Below are 7,500 nucleotides of genomic sequence, written 5' to 3' on the forward strand. Positions count from 1 at the left end.
CTCTCTCTCTGTCTCTCTCTCTCTTCCTAAAGGGGTCCTTAAATTCAAACTCAAATAGCTAAATGAACACCCGTCCCCACAATGGCTTAGACTTTTAAGAATTAATAGGTATTTTCATGGTCCCCCCCTCTCCCCCTCCATCTCTCTTTCTCTAAAGCTGGTTTTGTTGGTCATATTATGGTCTGTAGCAAAGGCTGTATCCATGGAGACGGGCGGGCAAGGCAGGAGCCACCATGAAATATTCAGGTCCTCAACGGTTTCAAGTCCTGGTAGCATGACAGGGTCTGAAGTCGTCTGCCTCCGACAGCTAGGCCGTATCCTCCCTCCCAGAGCGTCTGCTGCTACTGGACAGCTAGGCCGTATCCTCCCTCCCAGAGCGTCTGCTCTCTGCTGCTACTGGACAGCTAGGCCGTATCCTCCCTCCCAGAGCGTCTGCTGCTACTGGACAGCTAGGCCGTATCCTCCCTCCCAGAGCGTCTGCTCTCTGCTGCTACTGGACAGCTAGGCCGTATCCTCCCTCCCAGAGCGTCTGCACTCTGCTGCTACTGGACAGCTAGGCCGTATCCTCCCTCCCAGAGCGTCTGCTCTCTGCTGCTACTGGACAGCTAGGCCGTATCCTCCCTCCCCGAGCGTCTGCACTCTGCTGCTACTGGACAGCCGGGCCGTATCCTCCCTCCCAGAGCGTCTGCACTCTGCTGCTACTGGACAGCTAGGCCGTATCCTCCCTCCCAGAGCGTCTGCACTCTGCTGCTACTGGACAGCTAGGCCGTATCCTCCCTCCCAGAGTGTCTGCTGCTACTGGACAGCTAGGCCGTATCCTCCCTCCCAGAGCGTCTGCACTCTGCTGCTACTGGACAGCTAGGCCGTATCCTCCCTCCCAGAGCGTCTGCACTCTGCTGCTACTGGACAGCTAGGCCGTATCCTCCCCTCCCAGAGCGTCTGCTCTCTGCTGCTACTGGACAGCTAGGCCGTATCCTCCCTCCCAGAGCGTCTGCACTCTGCTGCTACTGGACAGCTAGGGCCGTATCCTCCCTCCCAGAGCGTCTGCACTCTGCTGCTACTGGACAGCTAGGCCGTATCCTCCCTCCCAGAGCGTCTGCACTCTGCTGCTACTGGACAGCTAGGCCGTATCCTCCCTCCCAGAGCGTCTGCACTCTGCTGCTACTGGACAGCTAGGCCGTATCCTCCCTCCCAGAGCGTCTGCTCTCTGCTGCTACTGGACAGCTAGGCCGTATCCTCCCTCCCAGAGCGTCTGCTCTCTGCTGCTACTGGACAGCTAGGCCGTATCCTCCCTCCCAGAGCGTCTGCTCTCTGCTGCTACTGGACAGCTAGGCCGTATCCTCCCTCCCAGAGCGTCTGCACTCTGCTGCTACTGGACAGCTGGCCGTATCCTCCCTCCCAGAGCGTCTGCACTCTGCTGCTACTGGACAGCTAGGCCGTATCCTCCCTCCCAGAGCGTCTGCACTCTGCTGCTACTGGACAGCTAGGCCTTATCCTCCCTCCCCAGAGCGTCGGCACTCTGCTGCTACTGGACAGCTAGGCCGTATCCTCCCTCCCAGAGCGTCTGCTCTCTGCTGCTACTGGACAGCTAGGCCGTATCCTCCCTCCCAGAGCGTCTGCACTCTGCTGCTACTGGACAGCTAGGCCGTATCCTCCCTCCCAGAGCGTCTGCACTCTGCTGCTACTGGACAGCTAGGCCGTATCCTCCCTCCCAGAGCGTCTGCACTCTGCTGCTACTGGACAGCTAGGCCGTATCCTCCCTCCCAGAGCGTCTGCACTCTGCTGCTACTGGACAGCTAGGCCGTATCCTCCCTCCCAGAGCGTCTGCACCTCTGCTGCTACTGGACAGCTGGGCCGTATCCTCCCTCCCTGAGCGTCTGCACTCTGCTGCTACTGGACAGCTAGGCCGTATCCTCCCTCCCAGAGCGTCTGCTCTCTGCTGCTACTGGACAGCTAGGCGTATCCTCCCTCCCAGAGCGTCTGCTCTCTGCTGCTACTGGACAGCTAGGCCGTATCCTCCCTCCCCAGAGCGTCTGCACTCTGCTGCTACTGGACAGCTAGGCCGTATCCTCCCTCCCAGAGCGTCTGCTCTCTGCTGCTACTGGACAGCTAGGGCCGTATCCTCCCTCCCAGAGCGTCTGCTCTCTGCTGCTACTGGACAGCTAGGCCGTATCCTCCCTCCCAGAGCGTCTGCACTCTGCTGCTACTGGACAGCTAGGCCGTATCCTCCCTCCCAGAGCGTCTGCACTCTGCTGCTACTGGACAGCTAGGCCGTATCCTCCCTCCCAGAGCGTCTCTGCACTCTGCTGCTACTGGACAGCTAGGCCGTATCCTCCCTCCCAGAGCGTCTGCTCTCTGCTGCTACTGGACAGCTAGGCCGTATCCTCCCTCCCAGAGCGTCTGCACTCTGCTGCTACTGGACAGCTAGGGCCGTATCCTCCCTCCCAGAGCGTCTGCTCTCTGCTGCTACTGGACAGCTAGGCCGTATCCTCCCTCCCAGAGCGTCTGCACTCTGCTGCTACTGGACAGCTAGGCCGTATCCTCCCCTCCCAGAGCGTCTGCACTCTGCTGCTACTGGACAGCTAGGCCGTATCCTCCCTCCCAGAGCGTCTGCTCTCTGCTGCTACTGGACAGCTAGGCCGTATCCTCCCTCCCAGAGCGTCTGCACTCTGCTGCTACTGGACAGCTAGGGCCGTATCCTCCCTCCCAGAGCGTCTGCTCTCTGCTGCTACTGGACAGCTAGGGCCGTATCCTCCCTCCCAGAGCGTCTGCACTCTGCTGCTACTGGACAGCTAGGCCGTATCCTCCCTCCCAGAGCGTCTGCACTCTGCTGCTACTGGACAGCTAGGGCCGTATCCTCCCTCCCAGAGCGTCTGCTCTCTGCTGCTACTGGACAGCTAGGCCGTATCCTCCCTCCCAGGCGTCTGCTCTCTGCTGCTACTGGACAGCTAGGCCGTATCCTCCCTCCCCAGAGCGTCTGCACTCTGCTGCTACTGGACAGCTAGGCCGTATCCTCCCTCCCAGAGCGTCTGCACTCTGCTGCTACTGGACAGCTAGGCCGTATCCTCCCTCCCAGAGCGTCTGCACTCTGCTGCTACTGGACAGCTAGGCCGTATCCTCCCTCCCAGAGCGTCTGCACTCTGCTGCTACTGGACAGCTAGGCCGTATCCTCCCTCCCAGAGCGTCTGCTCTCTGCTGCTACTGGACAGCTAGGCCGTATCCTCCCTCCCAGAGCGTCTGCACTCTGCTGCTACTGGACAGCTAGGCCGTATCCTCCCTCCCAGAGCGTCTGCACTCTGCTGCTACTGGACAGCTAGGGCGTATCCTCCCTCCCAGAGCGTCTGCTCTCTGCTGCTACTGGACAGCTAGGCCGTATCCTCTCTCCCAGAGCGTCTGCTCTCTGCTGCTACTGGACAGCTAGGCCGTATCCTCCCTCCCAGAGCGTCTGCACTCTGCTGCTACTGGACAGCTAGGGCCGTATCCTCCCTCCCAGAGCGTCTGCTCTCTGCTGCTACTGGACAGCAGCCGTATCCTCCCTCCCAGAGCGTCTGCACTCTGCTGCTACTGGACAGCTAGGCCGTATCCTCCCTCCCCAGAGCGTCTGCACTCTGCTGCTACTGGACAGCTGGTATCCTCCCTCCCAGGCGTCTGCACTCTGCTGCTACTGGACAGCTAGGCCGTATCCTCCCTCCCAGAGCGTCTGCACTCTGCTGCTACTGGACAGCTAGGCCGTATCCTCCCTCCCAGAGCGTCTGGCTCTCTGCTGCTACTGGACAGCTAGGCCGTATCCTCCCTCCCAGAGCGTCTGCTCTCTGCTGCTACTGGACAGCTAGGCCGTATCCTCCCTCCCAGAGCGTCTGCACTCTGCTGCTACTGGACAGCTAGGCCGTATCCTCCCTCCCAGAGCGTCTGCTCTCTGCTGCTACTGGACAGCTAGGCCGTATCCTCCCTCCCAGAGCGTCTGCACTCTGCTGCTACTGGACAGCTAGGCCGTATCCTCCCTCCCAGAGCGTCTGCTCTCTGCTGCTACTGGACAGCTGGCCGTATCCTCCCTCCCAGAGCGTCTGCTCTCTGCTGCTACTGGACAGCTAGGCCGTATCCTCCCTCCCAGAGCGTCTGCACTCTGCTGCTACTGGACAGCTAGGCCGTATCCTCCCTCCCAGAGCGTCTGCTCTCTGCTGCTACTGGACAGCTAGGCCGTATCCTCCCTCCCAGAGCGTCTGCTCTCTGCTGCTACTGGACAGCTAGGCCGTATCCTCCCTCCCAGAGCGTCTGCACTCTGCTGCTACTGGACAGCTAGGGCCGTATCCTCCCTCCCAGAGCGTCTGCACTCTGCTGCTACTGGACAGCTAGGCCGTATCCTCCCTCCCAGAGCGTCTGCACTCTGCTGCTACTGGACAGCTAGGCCGTATCCTCCCTCCCAGAGCGTCTGCACTCTGCTGCTACTGGACAGCTAGGCCGTATCCTCCCTCCCAGAGCGTCTGCACTCTGCTGCTACTGGACAGCTAGGCCGTATCCTCCCTCCCAGAGCGTCTGCACTCTGCTGCTACTGGACAGCTAGGCCGTATCCTCCCTCCCAGAGCGTCTGCTCTCTGCTGCTACTGGACAGCTAGGCCGTATCCTCCCTCCCAGAGCGTCTGCTCTCTGCTGCTACTGGACAGCTAGGGCCGTATCCTCCCTCCCAGAGCGTCTGCACTCTGCTGCTACTGGACAGCTAGGCCGTATCCTCCCTCCCAGAGCGTCTGCACTCTGCTGCTACTGGACAGCTAGGCCGTATCCTCCCTCCCAGAGCGTCTGCTCTCTGCTGCTACTGGACAGCTAGGCCGTATCCTCCCTCCCAGAGCGTCTGCTCTCTGCTGCTACTGGACAGCTAGGCCGTATCCTCCCTCCCAGAGCGTCTGCTCTCTGCTGCTACTGGACAGCTAGGCCGTATCCTCCCTCCCAGAGCGTCTGCACTCTGCTGCTACTGGACAGCTAGGCCGTATCCTCCCTCCCAGAGCGTCTGCTCTCTGCTGCTACTGGACAGCTAGGCCGTATCCTCCCTCCCAGAGCGTCTGCTCTCTGCTGCTACTGGACAGCTAGGCCGTATCCTCCCTCCCAGAGCGTCTGCACTCTGCTGCTACTGGACAGCTAGGCCGTATCCTCCCTCCCAGAGCGTCTGCTCTCTGCTGCTACTGGACAGCTAGGCCGTATCCTCCCTCCCAGAGCGTCTGCTCTCTGCTGCTACTGGACAGCTAGGCCGTATCCTCCCTCCCAGAGTGTCTGCACTCTGCTGCTACTGGACAGCTAGGCCGTATCCTCCCTCCCAGAGCGTCTGCACTCTGCTGCTACTGGACAGCTAGGCCGTATCCTCCCTCCCAGAGCGTCTGCTCTCTGCTGCTACTGGACAGCTAGGCCGTATCCTCCCTCCCAGAGCGTCTGCACTCTGCTGCTACTGGACAGCTAGGCCGTATCCTCCTCCCAGAGCGTCTGCTCTCTGCTGCTACTGGACAGCTAGGCCGTATCCTCCCTCCCAGAGCGTCTGCTCTCTGCTGCTACTGGACAGCTAGGCCGTATCCTCCCTCCCAGAGCGTCTGCTCTCTGCTGCTACTGGACAGCTAGGCCGTATCCTCCCTCCCAGAGCGTCTGCTCTCTGCTGCTACTGGACAGCTAGGCCGTATCCTCCCTCCCAGAGCGTCTGCACTCTGCTGCTACTGGACAGCTAGGCCGTATCCTCCCTCCCAGAGCGTCTGCACTCTGCTGCTACTGCTACTGCTACTGAAAGATCCAGGCTGTGGCCCTATATATAGTTGAAGTCAGAAGTTTACATACACTTAGGTTGGAGTCATTAAAACTTGTTTTTCAACCACTCCACAAATTTCTTGTTAACAAACTATAGTTTTAGCAAGTCGGTTAGGACATCTACTTTGTGCATGACACAAGTAATTTTTCCAACAATTGTTTACAGACAGATTATTTCACTTATAATTCACTGTATCACAATTCCAGTGGGTCAGAAGTTTACGTACACTAAGTTGACTGTGCCTTTAAACAGCTTGGAAAATTCCAGAAAATTATGTCATGGCTTTAGAAGCTTCTGATAGGCTAATTGACATCATTTGAGTGAATTGGAGGTGTACCTGTGGATGTATTTCAAGGCCTACCTTCAAACACAGTGCCTCTTTGCTTGACATCATGAGAAAATGAAAAGAAATCAGCCAAGACCTCAGAAAAGAAATTGTAGACCTCCACAAGTCTTGTTCATCCAGGCTGTGGCCCTATATAGTGCACTACTGTTGACCAGAACCCTATGTTACCCTATTCTCTATGGGCGCTGTTCATAAATAGTGCACTTAATAGTGCATAAGGTGGCATTTGGGACGCTGGCCCTCTCTCAATCCTTTTTATCTGCCTGGAATGAATGTTTAAACGAAATGAATAGTTCATATTGCGTTTCCCCTCCGCGTAGCACTGCAGTTCCCTCCCTTCTACCTTCTCATTTCATGACGCTAGCGCCGGTCTGAAGGGGGCCATTTCCAGTTTAACTCTAGAATATGTTTCATGGCTGAGCACGTCTCCATTTTGAAAACATATTAGAAGGTCCATTAAAACGCAGAGGTTCCTCCTGAAATGCTGATGCCTGGTTCTGTCTCTGACTGACTGAAACATCCACTTCCAAATAATCAATTTCGCTGTTTGGCTTCAACTGGAACAGAACATTAGGTTCTGCCATTACTTACTGCTTTAGTGTGTGTTTTGTTTGTGTTTGTGAAAAGACAACAGTTTGCTGAAAAGTTAGGGATAATTGTATAAAAGTGTAATTTTAAGCTCCCTTGGTAGGTTATCAATGAATTGATTGATTTCTGTGTGAATGTGATAAATAGGCTGCTATATGTTTTGACAGAGAACAGTGCAAAACACAAAGCCCAATTTAAATCCAAACGGCCAAGTGGCAGCAAAGTGAATAGTATTTGCATTAATTCAAGCTACTGGTCGCCAACCAATCTGCAAGATAAATGTGTGTCCAATACATCATACTGATGTATCCTTTAAACCAAACGATAAAGAAGCATTTCCACAGTCTTTTCTCTCAGGAAAACACAGTTCATTTATGTAGATTTAGCTAATGGAACTGCCTGCGTAGAGAGCAGAGGATGCTGGCGGGAGGAGCTTTATGAGGTAATGGCTGTAATGGAATAAATGGAACGGTATCACACGGAAACAGCCATGTTTAACTCCGTTCCATTTATTGCCTTCAGCCATTACAATGAGCTCGTCCTCCTGTAGCTCATCCCACCAGCCTCCTCTGATGGAGAGAAGTGATCAATTCCAGGAGACTTAGTTAGACGCATGGAAAGGAATTTCTAGACTATGTAGAATGTAACTTACTATACTACTTGTAGAGTTGTGTGCGTGTCAGCCTGATAAATAGGTGTTTTAAAACTCGAAAGCCCCCCCACCACCAAAAAAAACAGTATCCAAAGAGAACATTCTTGTTATTTTTCAGTCCGTACTACACTA

The 7,500-nt window shown here is 56.1% G+C and overlaps 1 protein-coding gene across 1 annotated transcript in view; it reads left to right on the forward strand.

Annotated features, from left to right (window-relative positions):
• LOC121559089 (methyl-CpG-binding domain protein 2-like) overlaps positions 1–7,500 on the forward strand; it is a 111,303-nt gene that overhangs the window by 86,460 nt on the left and 17,343 nt on the right. The window lies entirely within an intron of this gene.

The sequence above is a fragment of the Coregonus clupeaformis genome, unplaced genomic scaffold, assembly GCF_020615455.1.
Source record: "Coregonus clupeaformis isolate EN_2021a unplaced genomic scaffold, ASM2061545v1 scaf0289, whole genome shotgun sequence".
Lineage (NCBI taxonomy): Eukaryota > Metazoa > Chordata > Actinopteri > Salmoniformes > Salmonidae > Coregonus > Coregonus clupeaformis.